The following is a 19,286-nucleotide window of genomic DNA, read 5'->3' on the forward strand; positions in this document are numbered from 1 at the left end:
CAATCTCGTTTTGTAGCCGAGAAGAGCCCTCAACTCCTGAGTCTCTCGTTTCTGTCTCTCAAATGCTGGAATTACAGGTGTGGGTTATTGCCAGCCAATCACGTATTTCTTGAAGAATTTGAGCAAATAAGTGTACTATTAACTTGCCAGATTTCCCAATAGATGAAGCTCAGTGTCTTGTCCATTGTTGAATCTCCCATGGTGAATAATGACTTCATATTTATTTAATAAAGCAGCGCTGGATTAGGCGCTCTTGCAGAGCAAAGTCCTTATCTTCACCATGCTAGTTTCTTAGCACCTGACTCGGGGCCGCGAACGAGTGCCTTCGAAGATGGTTCTTGATTAAACTGTTTGAATTAATTAACAACCAGAAGGGCTTCCTATTAACTACATTTCTCCAACAGTCCTTCAAAGATACAAGCTGGCATACTTCCCACGGGGTGAAAGAAACCCGCCGAGAAACGGCTTCTTAAAACTGCAGAATCACGCCAACTAGACCGAGTTTCAAAGGTAATGGTCTTCATTGGTATGAGAGGGTAACTTTTCATCGTTTCAGAGAAGGAGGCGTTTGGCATATGCTCCTACAGGCTTCGTTATTGTGTGGATAGTCATAAGGCTAGATCCTAATTACATCTCAGGCAGATCACCACAAAGCGGTGGGCAGTATTTTGTTTGTTTTTTCCAGCCCACCTATTCGTCTAGTCGCCTGTATACATCTCCCCCGGGTTACATATGAATGTCTCGAGGGCAGAAGCTTGTATGGATTATTTTATGTCACAGAACTTTACATTAGTAGTAAGTGCGTTGAATCTTCCTTCTGTTTGAGACAGAGTCTTTCTACTGCAATACTGCCCTGGGTAGCCTGGAACTTGAGATCCCCCTGCCTCTGCCTCCCAAGTGCTGGGGATTACAGCATGAGCCACTCCCGGACTAGCCATCCTTTAGTGAAGATTATGTTCCGAATACCATGGTTAGTGTGGTCCATGTAATTTCATTAAACTCCAATCCTAAAAATTCTTCATAATTTAAGGTCAGTGTTATGCTCATCGTAAGGATAAAGAAGTAAAAACCACAACCGAGAAGAAATTCGCTCAAGAGGACACAGTTAACAGATTGTCAGAGCCGAACTCAGCACTGGCTTGTGGTGCTTTGAAAGAGAAATGTCAGTTGGGTGTGGTGGCACACACCTTTATTCTCAGTCGGGGGAGGCAGAGACAGGTAGGAGTTCTGTGAATTTGAGGTCAGTCTGGTGAGTTCCAGGACATCCAGAGCTGCACAGAGCAGTCTTGTCTCAAAAAACAGAGAGAGAGCGAGAGCGAGCGTGTGCGAGAGAGAGAGACCTCATAGTCTCAGACATTTGGACATCTGATCTCCAGTTGCTGGTTCTGTTTGGGGATGTTTGGATGTGGCAGCCTTGCCGGAAGAACTGTGTCACTGGAGGCAGATTTTGGGATCAGGAGCTTCCTACCGTATCCAGTTTGCTCGCTCTGCTTGTTGCTTGCTGTTGACGATGTGAACTCCCAGTTTCCTGCATCTGCTACCACATCTGTGTATTGTTAGGCCTCTCCTCCACGATGGACTTTTGTCCCTCTGGAACCACAATCGCATATAAACCCTTCTTTCTGTAGGTTGCCTTGATCATAGTGTTTTATCACGGCGGATGGCGATTAACCGCAGCAACACCAAAGTAACCAGTGAATGACATCGAAGCCCGTGCCCTCACTAGGACACCAGTGATGAGTATTTTTCAAGTATACATTTGACAATTAGAAGGAGATTATTGGGATTCCGGTGAGTCAGTAGCTATGTATATTGTGAGGACTGCTTGATGTGTGAGGACTCACATACGGATGGCAAGAGACATGGGGGCGTTTCCTATAATTGCTTTCTTGGAGTTCTCATCCATTTTTTCCTCTATAGTTTTATAGTTAAAACAACAGATGAGAGGCAGAGGCAGGCAGATCTCTGTGAGTTCGAGGCCAACCTTGTCTACAAGAGCTAGTTCCAGGACAGGCTCCAAAACCACAGAGAAACTCTGTCTCAAAAAAATAAACAACAACAACAACAACAAAAACCCCCAAAAACCAGATGATTTAGTTATATAATTGGGTGTCTCCCCACCTCAATAGAAGCTGCTGATGTTAAAGCTAAGTTATGATCATCCTGCTGTTCTCTGAAGTGGCACCTGGGGGCCTTTAGCTATTATTTGTCCTATTCATAGACACATATAAACTCAGCTATGCAACAGAATCTTGCAGATCCAAATACATATGTTCTCCACTTTAAAAATACATAATGCTCTTTGGAGCTTAAACAGAATTGTATGAAGCATTTATTTTCCAATCTGTTGAATGGGCACCCTGTCCTGATGCTAGAATAACTTCAACCGCCCTTTTTGGCCTGTTTACCAGATCTTGGAGTTCTGTGACTCAGGGGTGCCGATCGGGGCAGTGTTTCCCTAGCACACATGAGGCCCTGGGTTATGGAGCCTATGATTTGATTCTAGGCTCAATACGATTAAATCACGGCACAAAGTTCACCAAGCATTCGTAGTCTAGTCCATGAAAGCAGAGCAGTAAGAGTTAGCATAACTAATTCATTTATTTGAATCAGAAAGAATTTAAAGGAGAGGAGCCAAATATAGTAAAAGTAAGATGGGGAAAAGCAGTTAGTTAAAAAGTTGAGAGAACAAAGTATGTTTTGCTTGGATGTGTAACTAAAGGAGCCCGCCAAGAACGGCTGGCAAAGGTGTAAGATCCATAAAACGTCTCCAGTGTCCAACCTTCCCCGGAAGCATGCAAAGAATTTCCTAGCCTGGTGAGGATGGGATTGTGGGAAAGGTCTGCTTCGGGCCTCCCTTGGCTTTCATGGTCAGAAAATAGTGATGACTGGAGACAGCTGTGGTTCTCAAAGCTTGTCCCCAGTATTGGAAAATGCAGTCATTGTCCTGAATACCGATGTTGAACGGCACCATGAAATAAATGCTACAAGGGCACAATGGCACAAGGAGGAGACCTGTCAACTCTGTGAACAGAACAGAAACGCTTCACTGCAAACATGTAGCCATGTTCAATGACAAGGCAAGCTCCCCAGCAGAAGGGGAAGGGAAGGCGAGCTCACCGTATTTGAGTCAAATCTCAAGAGAGAAGGTTGGGAAAGAGGTCATGAACCCCGCGACGGTCCTGAAGGATCAGCACTTCTGAGAGTTCTCCATCTTTAAATTCTAGGCACACAACGTTACAAACGGGACCACAGTTGCACAGACTATGCTCCCCTCTACCCACTCAAGATCTCAGATGCGCCTCAATCTAAACTGGGGTCTAATATGATCTGGTCTGGCGCTGCGCTGTGTTTCTCAGCCCAGTCAATGTTCCCGTCTACTTCTGCTTTCAATCCTAAGAGAGGCACTCAGAGAAGAGAAACAAAAGTGAAAGCTCCAGGAAACAGACTAGTAACCTAAAGTACCAAATTCTGTCCCTGAGAGACCTGGCAGAGTTCCAGGCATTTATCCTTTCAGCAGCCATGAACTCGGGGCACCTTTCACGTCCCGTGAATGGGAATTAACATGGTAAAAGGCGAATCCACCCAGAGCTCTTCAACTGTCTTCTCAACCCTCCCTGGCACTCAACAACCATTTATTTAAAAATTCTACCTCAATAAATTCAGCCGTGATGCATGCCCCACCACCACCACCAAAAAAAACCCAACAACAAAGTCCGCAACGCCACAAATCACACCTAAGCTGCACGTGCCGCTTTGGGAAAAGAGCAAAAAGGAAGCAGAAAGAAAATCTGAACGGGTCTGATTCGTCTTGCCCTCGCCACGCGGTGGTCGCAAGGACCAGCATCGGAGCGGAGCGTACTGTTTTACAACTTAGGAAAACGAAGCGGTCTTTCAATTTTCTCAATTGAATGGAACCCTGGGCCGCTGGAGCCAGCCGAGGGCTGGCAACCGGGTATCTGGCAGAAGGGAGGAGCGAGCACGCGGCCCGCACGGCCGGGTCACTGGACCCTAGCGGGAAGATGCTCTGAGCGCCCCAGCCTCCGACTCCGGGGCCGGGAGAGGCGGGCGCGCACGCGCGCACACGCACCAAGGCCTTCGCCGGGAGTTGTGTCTCGTCTCCCTTTTGTTTTTCTCCCTTCCCGGTCATGAGACCCGGAAGTTTTTTTTTTTTTTTCAATCCTGTCTCTCTCCCTTTTCCACCCCCCTCCCCAATCTATCACATGGCAGAGCTAGAATAAAAACAGAAAAATGGCGACGGTCACGTTGTGGCGAGCCTTGCTGCGTCATTAGATAATCCTCATGCAAATAGCGGGAAGAACAAAGGAAGGGGGGCCCGGGACCCCCGGGGGCGCAGGTGGGTGCGGGGCGCGCGCGGCCGCGGGGGCGGCGTCCGTGTGCGCGCTCGGGTGCTGCGCTCTCGGCCCCCGGGCTGACGGCGCGCCCGGGCCGGCCCGCGGGGCGCGGAGAGCGACTGTGCGGCGCGCGCACGGCGCTCGCACCCGGGCGGCCGGGTGCCCCGTGGCCCGGAGGCGGTGGCGGCGGGGGCGGAGGCTGCGGCCGGACGCCCAGGAGTGCACGGCGCCAGCTCGGGTAGGCGGCGGACAGCGCGGGGCGGCGGCGCGGGGCCGGGCCGAGAGCTGTGGCGCACTCGCTTTTCCCCACCCCCGCCCGGTGGCTGGGCGCTGGCGCGGTTCCCTCGCCGTCCCGCGGCCGCTGGAAATAGAGCCGGGATGTTGTTTACATGACGGATCCGGCGGGAGGAGTCTGCGAGGAGGAGGCGGAGAGAGGAAGAGAGGAGTCCCCGCGGCGGCGGCGGCGGCGGCGGCGGCGGCGGTGGGCCGGGGTACGGGCGAGCCCCGCGCGGTCCCCGAAACCTGGACGCGGGAGCCTAGGGTAGGTAGGCGGAGGGCGCGGGCTGCGGGAAGGCTGTCACAGTGGGGTTTGCGGTTCATAACCTGTCACGCAGAGTCTCGGGGACTGGGAGAAGCCGAGTGAAGAGAGGGTGGGAGAGCCTCGGTTTCCCCGCACGTTCGGGAACGCCTCCACCCCCTTCTTCCATCCTTACTCTTTCCCGCTTCTCCCTGGACTCACCTGTTTATTTCCATCGCTCAGAGGTCTGGGATTTTTGTTTGTTTGTTTTTAAACGTGGGCCAAAGGGGCTGGGTTTATCATTATTATTAGCAAGATTATTGGGGAGGTGAGAGGGTGTTGCTGAAATCGATGCTGGTCCAGGTCGGTTTTCAGGGAGGGGGGAGGGGACTTGGCGGAGACCCTGGCTCCCGGCCGCAGCTGACCCCGGGGCTCCTCCCCTCCTTCCCGGTGAGGAATCCTTTCCCTCGCTCTGCGTAGCCAGCTGCCACCTTCCCGGAGAAAGACCACACCTATGCTTCTTCACGCTTTGGAGGCGAGGTGAGCTTAGAAGCCAGGCACTGACCTGCCCACCAGGGCTTGGCCAGACCTCCATGCCCCAGAATTGGGAAAAGGCGCTTCTTTTCACCTGCTGATAGCGTTTGGTACGTCAGCCCTCTAACCTCCAAGAAGTTGCAGTTTACAGTTTACGTTAGAATTTGTCTCTTTTTCCACCCTTTTCCCATACCCCCAGCAATAAACTGTTGGGCTTAAGTTAAGAAAGAGTGATGTGCCCCCCCCCCAGTCCACAGCAGACCTTTTTTTTTTTTTTTTTTTTTAAATTCTACAACGGGTCTTCCACTCAGATCTGCACTTCCCCGGTCTCCTTTACTCTTCCGCTAAACTTAGCCCCGAACCAGGCCTGAGCTTTTATTCCCTGTGGGCCGCACCCTGGCCCCTTGCCGTTCTCTAGAGCCAAATGCCTCCCAAGCAGAAGGCACACCCAACCCAAGTCTCTTACAGCAGGGAGGGAAAGAAAAGGGATGGGGGGGCCCTCGGGTTCCGGTTCCGAATACCCCAGTAGCATTCGCCTCTCTGAGCCTCCTACGTGTAATTCCTAAATTCTTCCTAACTGCTGTTTCTTCAGCCCCCTTTGCTCCTGGCCTTATAGATGTTTGGTGGGAGTGGGTGGAGACAGATAGTCATCCCCCCCCCTTTCCTAGAGTTCAGCATTTTCGCCTCTGTCTTTTCTTTTATATGGTTCACATATAAAATATGCAAGTGTAATTGCCTGCTATTAGAATTCATTTTCTTCCTGGCTAGTGACTAACTGGGACTCCAGTGGGAAGGAGAGGAGAACGGTGAAAGGGGAGCACTCCCGATGAAAAGGGAACACTTGGGGCCATTCACCACCCAAGTGTCCCCAGAGTTGCCAGGGAAGATCCTTCTGAAAAAGCCACCTCTCCCTTCCATGACATCACCACCTCAACCCTTCCAACTTTAGCTTCAGAACAGGAAGAAGGCTCAAAATAGAACTACCTTAGGAATCCAGCGCCTTCACCAGATCAACTTTGAAACCAGCTGCTGGGGGAACCAAGTGAACTTTGACCCTGAGCCAACGGGAAGAGAAAGCTGTTGGAGACAGCGGTAGGAAGTGTTTTTCTCAAGGTAGGCTGGGAGACCCAGGCTGGTGAGGAGTGATTTGGTGTGGTATATGTTTATTGTTCATATGTCTTGGTGTGTTCATTTCGAGGTTGGTTTCTGTGGGGAATGCTCTGCAGTCCTGGAGAGTAGCCCGGGTGGAGAAGCTAGCAAGGGGTGCCGAGATGGCGGGCGGCCTTTGAGTGTGCACTGACAGCTGGTCTGTGGAAGTTGGGAGACTTAGTGTAAACAATGGTTGTAACTTTCACGGGGTGACTAACTCCCTATCCTGGAGAGTAGCCCGGGTGGAGAAGCTAGCAAGGGGTGCCGAGATGGCGGGCGGCCTTTGAGTGTGCACTGACAGCTGGTCTGTGGAAGTTGGGAGACTTAGTGTAAACAATGGTTGTAACTTTCACGGGGTGACTAACTCCCTAGACAAAGAAGCCCCAGTGTCAAAGTTTCTCTCTTTTTCCTTGGAAATGAACCCCAGTATCAATTTTTTTTTCAAGACAGGGTTTCTCTGTGTAACCCTTACTGCTCCTGAACTCACTCTGTAGACCAGGCTAGCCTTGAGCTCAGAGAACTGCCTCTTTTTGCCTCCTGAGTGCTGGGATTAAAGGATGTCCTACTATGCCGGGCTGCTATCTCCAATCTTAATGTCCCCATATGTCTATGAATTGCAGTTTGCCTTTCTCCTTACCAAGCAGGCTTTCCAGAAACAGCTGCTTACCAAAGTATTACAGGAAATGAGAACAGTGGAGCACTTGGTATATACTATATCGAGACTTGTTGGTCAGTGGGGTAACATCTTTCATTCTGATTCAGGTTTAAAAGAATCCAGTTGACTGACAGGATTGTACCTGCTGCTACAGTAGTCGCTAGCAACCCTAGGCATCAGCCATCAGAAATAGAAGCTGATGAGCTGAAGTTTTAAACTTGTTTAATTTTTAAAGTCTATACTTGACTCAGGTATTAAAAACTTAAGTATGTTTGAGAAACAAGCATTAGCGTATTTGTCTAAGTAAACTACATATACTAAACTCAGATTAAATATCTCTTATAAATTCAGTAATGCAATCAAGATATGTTTTAAATGTAAGATACAGTGCAGATTTTTGAAGACGGTATAGAAAAGAAAGACAGGTTATTAATATGTCCCTTATTTAATTTTCGGGTGTTTGCTTGTTTGGTTGTGTGGTTGGTGTTTCCGAGACAGGATTTTTCTATGTATCCTGACTGTTCTGCAACTTTCTTTATAGACCGGGCTGGCCTGGAATTCACAGAGATCTGCCTGCCTCTGCCTCCCAAGTGCTAGGACTAAAGGTGTGCCCCACCCAGTCCAACTAATTTTAGTTTTTAAAAATGTGGCTCCAGAGAGTTTACAGGCACATATGAAACTTTGTAACTTTTTAAAGTCTTACTTTGTTTAGCACCTTAACTGTGTTCTGTAGATAGTGTGACATCACAGCTGACAGAGGCCTCTTTGGGACTACTTTGGTCTACACTGTCCATCCTTCCGGCCGTGGATTAATTGCAAAGAGGCCCATCAACTGTCTACTTTCTACTGCTGTGGTGCATGGAAAGACTGAGCTCCTAGTGTCTGCTTCTCAAGAGGTTAAAAAACAAAAACAAACAAACAAAAAAAAACCTGAAATTGGATAGCAGTGGATTGTGGGAAGTTTGGAAGAACCAACATACCAATGAGCAGCTCCTTGTTTAAAAGGGAGTAGTAGAATGTGTCAGAAAATACGAGGTGACAGGGTAGCGGTTAGGACACAAGTTGATAATCTTGTCAGTTCTGTTCCCTTTATTTTCTTTGCCTTTCCTTTTAATTTAATTGCTGCTCCTGTTTTAGAGCTGCCAGGACTGTCTACTCCTTACTCGTCAAAAACAGCAACCCAGCAAAACCAAAGAATAAAAAACACTGCTTGGGGTGGGGGGTTGTTTTGTCTAAAGAAATTCAGTAGTGGCACCAGGAGGGTAGGTATTTGCTTGTTTCTTGAGACAGGGTCTCATTGTGTAGCTCTAGCTGGCCTAGAACTCACTCCATAAACCAGCTTGTCATCAAACTCGGAAAGCAACCTGCCTCTGCCTCCTGGGTATGTTATCTTCTTGTTTTCTAAATGGCAGCTGTCCAGTATGATGCAAAGAAAGGAATCAAATACACAGTTTTGTTGATAGCCAGAGAAATGAAGAGCCAATATTTGCTGAACGTGTGGGCATGACTGATAAGTAAGTACTGAGAAGGGACGTGAAAAGAACACTGTGTGACTTCTGAAAGAGCTGACTAGTCTCTACCTACACACAGTGTCAAGGGGTGCAGGGTCCCCACTTAATGAGTGGGGTGTCACGGTGGCATGCCTTGCCACTAGAGATGTGTTCGTCTTCCAGGCGTCAGGACAGTAGTGAGCATGGTGGACCCGCAGAGAAGTGGTGTGTGGTTATACTTATGGTCTAGCCAAAAGGCTCTAGAATTGGAGATCAGTGTTAAATCTTTGGTATTATCCCCTTTATCTGTCTGTGCATTAGGGGAATTTCAGAACCTGAGACCCGACATTTAAATGGCAGTGCTTCAGTAAAGAGGACACTGTAGACCAGCAGAAAACCATCAGACACTTTAGGGATGGCTGCTGGTGGGTGGTCATTCTGAAGTTAAGTTCTTTGATGGGAGTGGTTTTATCACCTAGATCAGGAGGCGGGTAAACTCCAGATCTCCCTGCTGTAATTTTCTAGTGCTGGGATTATGCCTAGCTACAACTAATCCTTTTTTCTCTTTGTAATGAGTAACTTTGTAAGAGAAGCTGTTTGGCTGACTGGTTCCTTTTATTGTTATTATTTGTAAATCTTTTTTTTTTTAAAAAAAATTTAACCTTTATTATTTTTTTTTAATGTGTATGGTTGCTTTGTCTTTATGCATGTCTGTGTGCCATGGCAGAAAAGAACACCAGATCCCCTGGGACTGCCTCATGGGGGCTGGGAATTGAACCAGGTCCTCTGGAAGACCAACGGTACTCTTAACTACTTAGTCATCTTTCTAGCCCCTATTGTTGTTATTAAGATGGGGTCTTGCCCTGTAGCCTAGGCTGGCATTTAACTTACTGTACAGCCCAAGCTGGCTTCAAACAAATGAGTTATTTTCCTCAACCTCCCAAGGGCAGGGAGTGTGGGTGTGTACCAGCACACATTGCCTCAGTTGGTATGGTTTTGATTATTGTAAAAGCATATTCTATCGAGGTAAACCCGGAGTGGATAACTTGTGAGTAAACCTATAAAATCTAAATTCTGGGTATAAAATGCAATCCAGAGCAGACTCTAAGTAAAGTAACTTGAGTAGACTAAATGCATTTGCACTGAGTATTAAAAAGAAAGGCTTTTAAAAGACGGCATGTGGGTCGATTTACTTATTTTTTGGTCTCTTGGAGCCTTTTTAGGCTAAAATCATGATGAGCTTGAGGAACAAAACTTATTTTCTCTGCTTGTTTTACTTTGCTGTCTTTAATTGTTTTTATTAAATTAAATTGTGCGTGTGTGCGCACGCGTGTGTGCGTGCGTGTGTGCGTGTGTGTGTGTATGCCCACGTGCATGCATATGTGCTGCTATGCACGAGCCATGGCGCTGTGTGGAGGTCAGAGGACAGTTTGTGGAAGTTGTTACCATGTTAGGTCCCCAGGGATGGAACTCGGGGCATCAGTTTTCACAGTTTTACCCATTGGGCCATCTTGCAAGTCCTTTGCCTGTGTGACCTTGTACATGTCTTCTCTAAGAGGGTGTTTGCTTGTTGTCCATGTGAACTTGCTCCTGGGCAGCAGGGGCCTTTCTTGAGGCCAGTCCTTGGAGTGGAAGGAACAGTGACACCTTTTTGGTGGAGCTGTGCGTGAATGTCATGGCTGGCGGGTGGCTTCGAGCAGGACTTTTTGCCGATCTTTCTCCTTGAGGGAGAAAAAAAACCCTGTAACCCTCCCCCGGGCTTCCCACAGTCTTTTTTCTTTCTTTTTTGTTTGCTTTTTTTTTTTTTTTTTAATTGTTTTGGTTTGGTTTTTGAGACAGGGCTTTTCTGTGTAACAGCCCTAGCTGTCCTGGAACTTGCTTCATAGACCAGGCTGGCCTCGAACTCACAGAGATCCACCTGCCCCTGTCTCCCGAGTACTGGGATTAAAGGCGTGTGTGAGCTACAACACCCGGCTAGCAAGTTAGTTTCTCAAAGTTCAGTGCAGCAGAGTTTGAAGTAAGGTGCACGCTCCATGCACATTCTGCGTGCTCCAAGCCAAGCGGGTGCTGGCGTCCAGCCTCCTCTGTTAATACATCGATGTCATATTTAATATTGTCATTGGGCTGGCTTATGATTTTCAAGTTCAAGGGACTATGAATTTACATTAGCAACAGTTTTAAAACATTCTGACTTACAGGCAACTTCAGATGCCCGCAGTTATATAATATACAGTCAGCATTTAATGGTTTTAGGTCATATGTTAATTTTTTTTAGCTTCCAGAGGGCAGGAGTGGGACGTGTCTTCAGTCTGGCCGTTGGTATTTTGTGTCTCTCCAGGGCAAAGTCTAAGGCACAGCACTGTCAGTGAACAGCTCGGATCTTAAGACATTTTCTACCTGCACTATGGAAAATTGGTTCCCTTCTTTTTGTTGTTGTGTTTTTACCTTTGGTGGGGTTAGTTTTGTTTGTGTGTGTGTGTTTGGTTGGTTGGTTTTGAAACAGCGTCTCTACTCCAGGTTGGCCCAGAATTCCCTCCCGCTCAGGCTGCCCTGGAAGGCAAAGCAGTCACCCTGCCCCAAGTATGGGGTCAGGCGTGAGCCACCATGCCTGGCTGCTTTTTGGTTTTCACATGAGAACCGAGTCCCATCCAGAGGAGAGCAGGCCAGGTCACCGTCTTTGTTCCTCTCTTGCAGTGTGGTAGACTTTCTTGTTGTAGCCCGACTACCTGTGCTCTCTTGGTTTCCACTGAAATAATTTTATTTGCAAGAGAAATAAATTGAAGACGTGTTTGTGATTTAGTTTTGCAAGAATATGTCTTTTAAAAGGGAGTTTTCAAGAAGAAACTAAGATTCCATTTTGAGGTACCCTCACATATGTGAGACAAGCCCCTGAGCTACATCCCCAAGTCTTATTTATATTTGGAGATGGAACCTTGCTAAGTTGTCTGGGGTGGTCTTAGACTACTTGCTGAGACTGCGCCGTAAAGGGCCATTTCAAACCCACGTTTTTCCCCCTCGAGACCTCATTACAATTAGTCTGAGGCAAGATTTACTATTCACACAGTAGTGAAGTTTTTTTTTATTATGAGTGCTTGGCTTTTTTTTTTTTCCTCTAATTTAAGGATGAAAATAATGAAGGGAAAAAGTTTTGTTTTTGTTTTTGTTTTTTTTTTTAAAGAAAGTATCATGTAGTTTTTTTCCACCAGAAATGTTTCATAAACATGTACGTTTCGGTAGAGTGAATTTGGCTAGTACACTGAACTTCGCCTCTGACATCCACGACACACATTAAATCCCCTTTGGCGTTCTGGACATCCAGTTACGGCAGTACCCATCCAGGCAGGGACCTTTCTGCTGATGGCTAAGTGACTACTGGAGCTCGTGTGTTTCTGTAAGTGGAGACGATCCTGCGGTCAGGAGAAACTAGGTGTTAGTATTTTTATGCTTTCTGGTGGTTCAGCTCTCCAAAATTTTCTTTTATAACAATCAAAATAGCTTTGTTCACATAACATGTTTATGATTTGGGTGAAAACACGCAACCATTTCCAGGAAACATGGGTTGTGTAGCCAACTCTTTATTTTAATATTCACTGCCACCTTGTGCCTCAACGCTGTATTACATCAGTTTGCTAAGACCGGCACGCTGACGCCTTAACTTTTCGCTGTTTCTGCACTTTGGAGAGATTGCTTTGAATTTCTGTGGAGGTGGATTATTTCATTTGGATATACTTTTCTAAAGATTAAGGTCAGTTTCACAGTACATAAAGTTAATTATTTAGCTAGATTCATTGTGCTATTCTGGTTTCTAAATCCTGATCTAAAGAATTGATTCATCCAACTGACTTATTTGAGGCAGACTTAATGTCTGATCTGCATATAATGAGTCTTTGAAATTGAGCGAATTCCTAATTGAAAACATAATTATTTTTTTTAAAATGCCTGTCAAGTTCTGCTCATGCTGAAATAGTTTGAGACATGGTGACTGGTGTGGAAAAACGGGATGAATCACGGTTTTAATAAGTTGGTGTTCTGAGGCTGGCATTCTAATTTTAGAGGCTTTTGTACAAAGTCTCACTGTCTGTAGCCCAGGACTCAGAGATGCACCTGCCTCTGCCTCTCTAGTAGGACTAAAGGCATGTACTACCATGTGCAGCCTTTTTTGTACCTTTTATTAAAAACAGGACCCATCCCTGAAATTACTTCAGGGTATGTGTCCAAGGTACAACTAACAGTAATGAAAGTGATGTGTGTGTTGCCTTTTTTGTTTTGTTTTGTTTTGTTTTAAGACAGGTTTCTTTGTAGCTTTGGTGCTTGTCCTGGAACTAGCTCTTATAGACCAGGCTGGCTTCGAACTCACAGAGATCTGCCCGCCTCTGCCTCCCAAGCGCTGGGATTAAAGATGTACGCTGCCACCACCTGGCAATGTTGCCTTTTTTAAAAAGGCATTCCAGCAGGGTGGTGGTGGTACACATCTTTAATCCCAGTACTCAGAAGGCAGAGGCAGGTGGATATCTGAGTTTGAAGCCAGCCTGGTCTACAGAGTGAGTTCTAGGACAGCCAGGGCCACACAGAGAAACCCTGTCTCAAGAAAACCCCAACATATCATCATCATAACAATAACAACAAGAATAATAATAAATAAGGCATTCCACAGATTTTTAGCCTAACTCCATTGTAGCTGTGGAATTGGCATAAAGCCCAGTGACAGACATGCCATGGGTGCCCAGACCACTGTCCAGCGGCATCAGCTCTTGACTGTTTAGCATCAAGAGCAGTGAGACTCATAGTTCACGAGGAACTGCTTCTACATTATAAACCACTAATTTTTTTTAAGTGGTCTGGGTTACTAAAACAAAACACTCAGAAACATTCATAGGGACTGGAGAGATGGCTCAGCAGTTAAGAGTCCTGCCTGCTCTTCCAGAGGACCTGGGTCAGTTCTCAGTACCCACACAGCAGCTCACAACTGTAACCCCAAGACCTGACACCCTCACACAGGCATGCATGCAGGCACCAGTGCACCTAAAAAAAAAATAGCCAGGTGTTGGTGGTGCACGCCTTTAATCCCAACACTCAGGAGGCAGAGTCAGGTGGATCTCTGAGTTGGAGGCCAGTGTGGTCTATAGAGTGAGTTCAAGGACAGCCAGGGCTACACAGGGAAACTCTGTATCAAAAAGCAAAAAGAAAAGAAAGAAATGTTTGTGAATGGTAGTTTGTATTATAGAATGTAAACTGACTATCCTGGCTAGTGATGAATAGGGCAGAAAAGGACCTCATCCACTCTACAGAAATTAATTGGGGCCTCCATTTTCCGTTAACCTAGTTATAAGATCTTAGGTAAATCATACAATGTCTCAAGAGTTTCTGGGATTTTTAATTTTTTTTTAGATATTTATTTATTTACTTATTTTTTTTAGAATGGGGTTTATGTATCCCTGGCTGTCCTGTAGCTCACCATGTAGACTAGACTGACCTCAAGCTCACGGAGACCCTCCTCTCTCTGCCTCTTGGGTGCTAGGATTAAAGATGAGCGCTACCACACCAACTTCCTTTTTATCTAATGGTGTGAGTCTTTGGCCTACATGCGTGCTTGTGTGCCATGTGTGTGCAGTACCTCCAGGGCCCAGCAGAGAGCATCACAGCCTATGGAACTGGGGTTAGAGATGGTTGTGAGCCACCATGAGGTGCTGGGAATAGATTCTCTAGAAGAGACGTCTTAAGGTTCTCTGTGAGAGTAGTCTGGGCTCCTTTTGCTTTTGTTTTTCCTAAAGTGGAATGATTTATTCTTATTTTTTATATGTATGAGTGTTTTCCTGAATGTATGTATGTGAAACACATGTATGCTTGGTGCCCAAGGAAGCCAGAAGAGGGTGTTTGTTCCCCTAGAACTGGAGTCAAAAAAAGTTGTGAGCCACCATGGAGGTGCTGAGAATTGAACCTGGGTCCTCGGGAAGAACAACCAGTGCTCTTACCAGGGGACCATCATCTCTCCCCTCCCCCTCTGTGTGTGTGTGTGTGTGTGTGTGTGTGTGTGTGTGTGTATGGTGTCTGTCTGTCTGTTACTTTCTAAAGTTATTCTTTGACAATTTCATACATGTACACCATGGTGCTGGATTTTATCCATCTCCACCTCCTTTGTGGTTTTGGGTTGTTTCTTGTATCAGTAAGGTGGTCTTATAATACATAACCTAGTTTTAGAATTCCTTTTTAGATAAGTTTGTGAACCATTCATAGTTAACTCCATAGGATTTTTGTGAAAATTAAATGAAAAACCTATAGGAAACGACTGAACCTTAGGCAGATGTGAAGTAGGCTGTCATGTTTGGTTGTCGAACTCAGAGCAACCTGCCTGCCTCTGCCTCCTGCCTGCTGGGATAAAGGCCTATGCCAGCAAGCCCAACTCTAGGACAGGTCTTGAAATGTAATCTTCCTTCAAGAAAAACTGGCTGTATAAATGAGGCTGCAGGATGTGGTCTGTGAACACGGCAGACGTCACTGGGAAGTGTGGATAGATGGATAACCAGAAGGGAAATTCAGTTGTGTTTACTCGCTGGGTGTGTGTGAGCCGTGTGCTCGCCTTTCTTCTAGTGTAGCTCAGTTCACCCTCATCATCTAACCCCCTTTCTCCTGCTTCCTCCTGTCTTCCAGTTCCTCACTGCACGGGGCACCCTTCCTGGACCTGGTGACTGACAGGCTGCCCTGGCTCAGTTATCACAGTGCTGATGCTGTCCATTCTAAAGGTACAGTACTGTGATAACTGAAGGATGGCAGCCATCTTGCCTTCCTCCCAAGAAGCCTTCTCACAGAAGATGAAAGAGAACTGGGAAGCAGCCCGCTGGGACGAGACCTTCCTCTTCTAGGCTCCAGGTGGTGATAGCAGGAAATAAAAGGGCCTTGTCGTTTGCCTGGGATGTAAATGCTGTGGTTACTGAGTAGATGGAAGGTCTGTGGAGCCTTGGAGTCTTCGGGAGGCTGGTGTTACCGAAGTCCTAAGGACGAATCAGTATATCTGGAGTGGTAGTGAGAGAAATGAGCCATATTGTAAATGCAGAAGGCAACTTGCTTAACAGCTTCGCACTTAGCCCTGCACTGTTAGATGTTCAGAGTTAAGTAGAGAGGAGATGAGTGTTGGGTGTCAAACAGTATCGATGTCACAGGAAAAAAATTACACCCATGCCTAAGGAAATGGGTAGTGACATGGCGTTTCCAAAACATGTATGTGGAACATCACCTCCACGTGGAAACAGGTTATTTATTCTACTAAGTAAAGGAGGACCACTCTACATGGCAGCACAAATCAGCTTCACAGATACGAAGTTAAAGGTACCAACCAGTGTCATGGTTGTGTGAAAACGTAGACCTTAATAAAAGCATGTGATTTCAGTCCTCGGCATCTTCGAAAGTACCATGGGTGGGGCTGTGAAGATGGCTCTGTCACGTGTATGCAGACATGAGAGGACCTGAGTTTGGACCCCAGCACCCGGGTGAAAATCCAGGCATGGTAACAGGCATTTGCAATCCCCATTCTGGAGGACAGAGACAGACGGTCCCTGGGGCTTCCTGGCCAGCTAGCCTTACTGAATCCCCATGCCATAGTGAGACATGGCAAAAAACAAGGTGGACAGCCCCTGGGAGGAACACTTCAGGTTCTCTCTGGCCTCTCCGTGCATACACACAAGGGCATGTGCATGTAGACATGCACATACATGTAGGAAGGATAGTTGGAATAGAGTAGGGCTGTTAGAGGACCTGGGATTTATCCCACTCTTCCAGTCAGCCCTCTTGCTGAGGACACTACATATGACGACAAGACAGTGAGTACCGCAGGTGATGACATTGTTAGGTCACAGTTCACCATAGGGGCCCAGATGATCACATAGATTGTGTTTTTAGGCTCCACGCTTAAACAGGGTCCTGTGACCTCTTCATAGGCTAACATGTCTGCCTGGGAACCTTCCTCCTTGTGGATGGCTGAGTAGTGAGGGAGCTCAAGGAGTGACTTCTGTGGAATCAGGCCCCATAGCTGCGAGAAGGGTCCAGATGGGCCAGGGGGGGCAAAACCCATGTGACTTTTAGCATATGCTAAAAGTGGACATTGTCACTTTCTCTACCTGGACAGAAGGAGGAAAGCCAGACACTGGTTGCCATCACTGCCTCTCTGCTGGCTTAGTTTCTTTCTTCTTTCCCTTCTCCATCCAAAAAGAAGCCACGCCAGCAGTGACTTGGGTCACACCTGCTTGGCCAGAAACACTGACCGTGTGTACAGCCCAGTGCTTCAAGTGACTTCGCCCGCGCGGTTTCTACATAAACCATGAGCTGGCTAGGCTGCTCTTGACAGAGAGGGAGGGGTCGGTCTTGCAGTTCCTTGGATAGGAACTTTTGACAGAAACTCTGAAAAAAAAAAAAAAAAACGCGAGAAAGCTTTGGGATCGGTGAGTAATTTGAAACCCTCCTACATTTCAGTGTTTTAGCAGGTGGAAAAAAAGCTTGAAGAAGGACTGCTTTTGTAATCCTTGGCTTGCGTGTGGATTTCGCCACCTTCCTGACCTTCCTGTTTTCCCGCTTACTGGTTTTACAAAAATTCATCAGGTCTTTTACTTGCCCGAGCTTGACCCCAGAAGACACATTCATGTGCATGGGACATTGCCGTTGTCTTACTCGTTTTGCTCTTGCTACAGTAAAATGCCCTGACAAGCAAATGGTAGGGAGAAAGGGGTTATTTTATTTTATTAAAGACTTAACTTATTTTTTGTGCTTTGCGTGTATGTCTGTGTGAAGGTGCCAGATTCTCTAGAACTGGAATTAGCTACAAGATGCCATGTGGGTGCAGGGAATTGAAGCGGGGTTCCCTGCAAGAGCCACCTCCCCAGCCCCCAGAAAGGGTTTATTTTAAATCACAGTTCTAGATTATAGTCTCACCATAGCAGGGGAGCCAAGGCATCAGGAGTTTGAAGCAGCTGGCCACATTCTAATCATAGTCTGGAGAGAGCAATGAGTGTGTGTTCACTAGTGGTCTGTTTACTTCCTGCCTTGTTACACCATCCACGAGTCCCTGCCTAGGGAATGGTACCAAGCAGAATGGGCTGCTCTTCCACTTCAGATAATGTAATCAAAGGATTGCCCCATCCTCAGGCATGCCCAGAAGCTACCTGCCCCCCAGGTGATTCGAGGTTATGTCAAGTTTACAGAACTGTAGCAACAATATTGGCTGTGATTTGGACAGGAGTCAGGCTGAGTCAGGAGAACTGAGGCAGTGACTCTAGATGCTTATCCAGGCCCAGGGTCTTTGAAAACTTTGGGGTTTTCAAAAAGCTGGGTGTGGTACACACCTGTAATCTCAGCTCTCAGGAGGTAAAGTGTGAGGATTACCCATGAGTTCAAAGCCAGTTTGGTGTCTGTGAGCCTGGTCTATAGAGTGCCAGACCAGGCAGGGTTACATACATAGTAAGGTCCTATCTCAACAACAAGAAGAATAAAGGCTTGATGTAAGAAGCTGGTGGGAAGCTCATTACATAGATTTGGTTGATGTGTTCATTACATATCTCTGCATGTCCAAAAGAAGTAAAAAGGGGCTGAGGGAAGATCCTTGAATATCCATATTCATAAATAATCTTATTAGAAGCAAAAGAAGGGGGAAAGCCACCCAAGTGCCCATGGATGGATGAAAGCTGCATTAAGTACAGTAAAATATTAGGCGTTTAAAGAGAAGGGAATTGGGACACACCATCCACCGTGGGTTGACCTTGGTACTATGCTAAGTGAAGGCATAGATAGGGTATGACCAGAAAAGGTTACTGTTACCAGAGTCTGGAACAAGGAGGAAGTGGGGAATTTGTACTAAAGCAGACAAAAGTTTCATTTGGGGAGGGTGATGGTTGCCCAGCATGAATATACTTGACGCCCACAGGATTGCCTGCCTAAAAAGCTAAGTTCTGTGTATGTCAACAATAAGACATGTAGGGTGATGATGCTGTTGGATGCCCTGCAACAAGACTGGCATGCTTGCCTCAATTTCAATTGTAAAGATCTCAGAGGTACTATTCAAAGCAGTTAAAATGTAATTGTCATGTCTTTTTGTGTTTAAAGTTCTCAAATCTGTAGCCCCTTGGGTATATTTCCAGACATAAGATGGCTTTAGTTTAGTAAAATAGAAAAACAAGAGCATTAAAAACAGAATGAGAAAGGCCCCGTTCTGCTGGCAAAAGTGAGCAGTGCTGGAATTCAGGCAGTCTCCTTGACTTGGGCTTCTGTGGTACAGTAGTAAAGATAAAAATTACATCCATCTCTTGGGCCTTCGAGTTGGTTCAGTGGGTAAAGGTCCCTGGCAAGTTGCAATCATTTCTCGGAATCTTTGTAAAGGTGGAAAGAAAACCTGGCTCCAAAAAGTTGTCCTCTGGCCTCTACATGTTTGTCCCAGAGCTACATCATCTACACTAATAAATAATGAAAAAATTAAAATTGTATTTATCTTCAAAGTAATGAAGTGTTGCATGTTATTTCTTAGATCATAAACATACAGCATCCATATCTGAGGTAATGGCATATGTTTTATTTTAATGTTTTGGTAATTCTTTTTATAACAAACG

General features: G+C 46.4%; 2 long non-coding RNA genes across 2 annotated transcripts; both read left to right on the plus strand.

Moving 5' to 3' along the window:
- Window positions 1–243: 243 nt before the first annotated feature.
- LOC146895115 (uncharacterized) lies at window positions 244–4,264 on the plus strand. The gene is made up of 2 exons (XR_015000865.2): window positions 244–510; window positions 1,629–4,264. It is a non-coding gene; the product is annotated as an uncharacterized LOC146895115 (long non-coding RNA).
- Window positions 4,265–4,616: 352 nt separating this feature from the next.
- Window positions 4,617–19,175, plus strand: LOC125412420 (uncharacterized). Its single transcript, XR_015737550.1, has 3 exons — window positions 4,617–4,896; window positions 6,356–6,519; window positions 15,349–19,175. It is a non-coding gene; the product is annotated as an uncharacterized LOC125412420 (long non-coding RNA).
- Window positions 19,176–19,286: the final 111 nt, after the last annotated feature.

This window comes from Myodes glareolus, chromosome 3 (assembly GCF_982192425.1).
Source record: "Myodes glareolus chromosome 3, mMyoGla1.1, whole genome shotgun sequence".
Lineage (NCBI taxonomy): Eukaryota > Metazoa > Chordata > Mammalia > Rodentia > Cricetidae > Myodes > Myodes glareolus.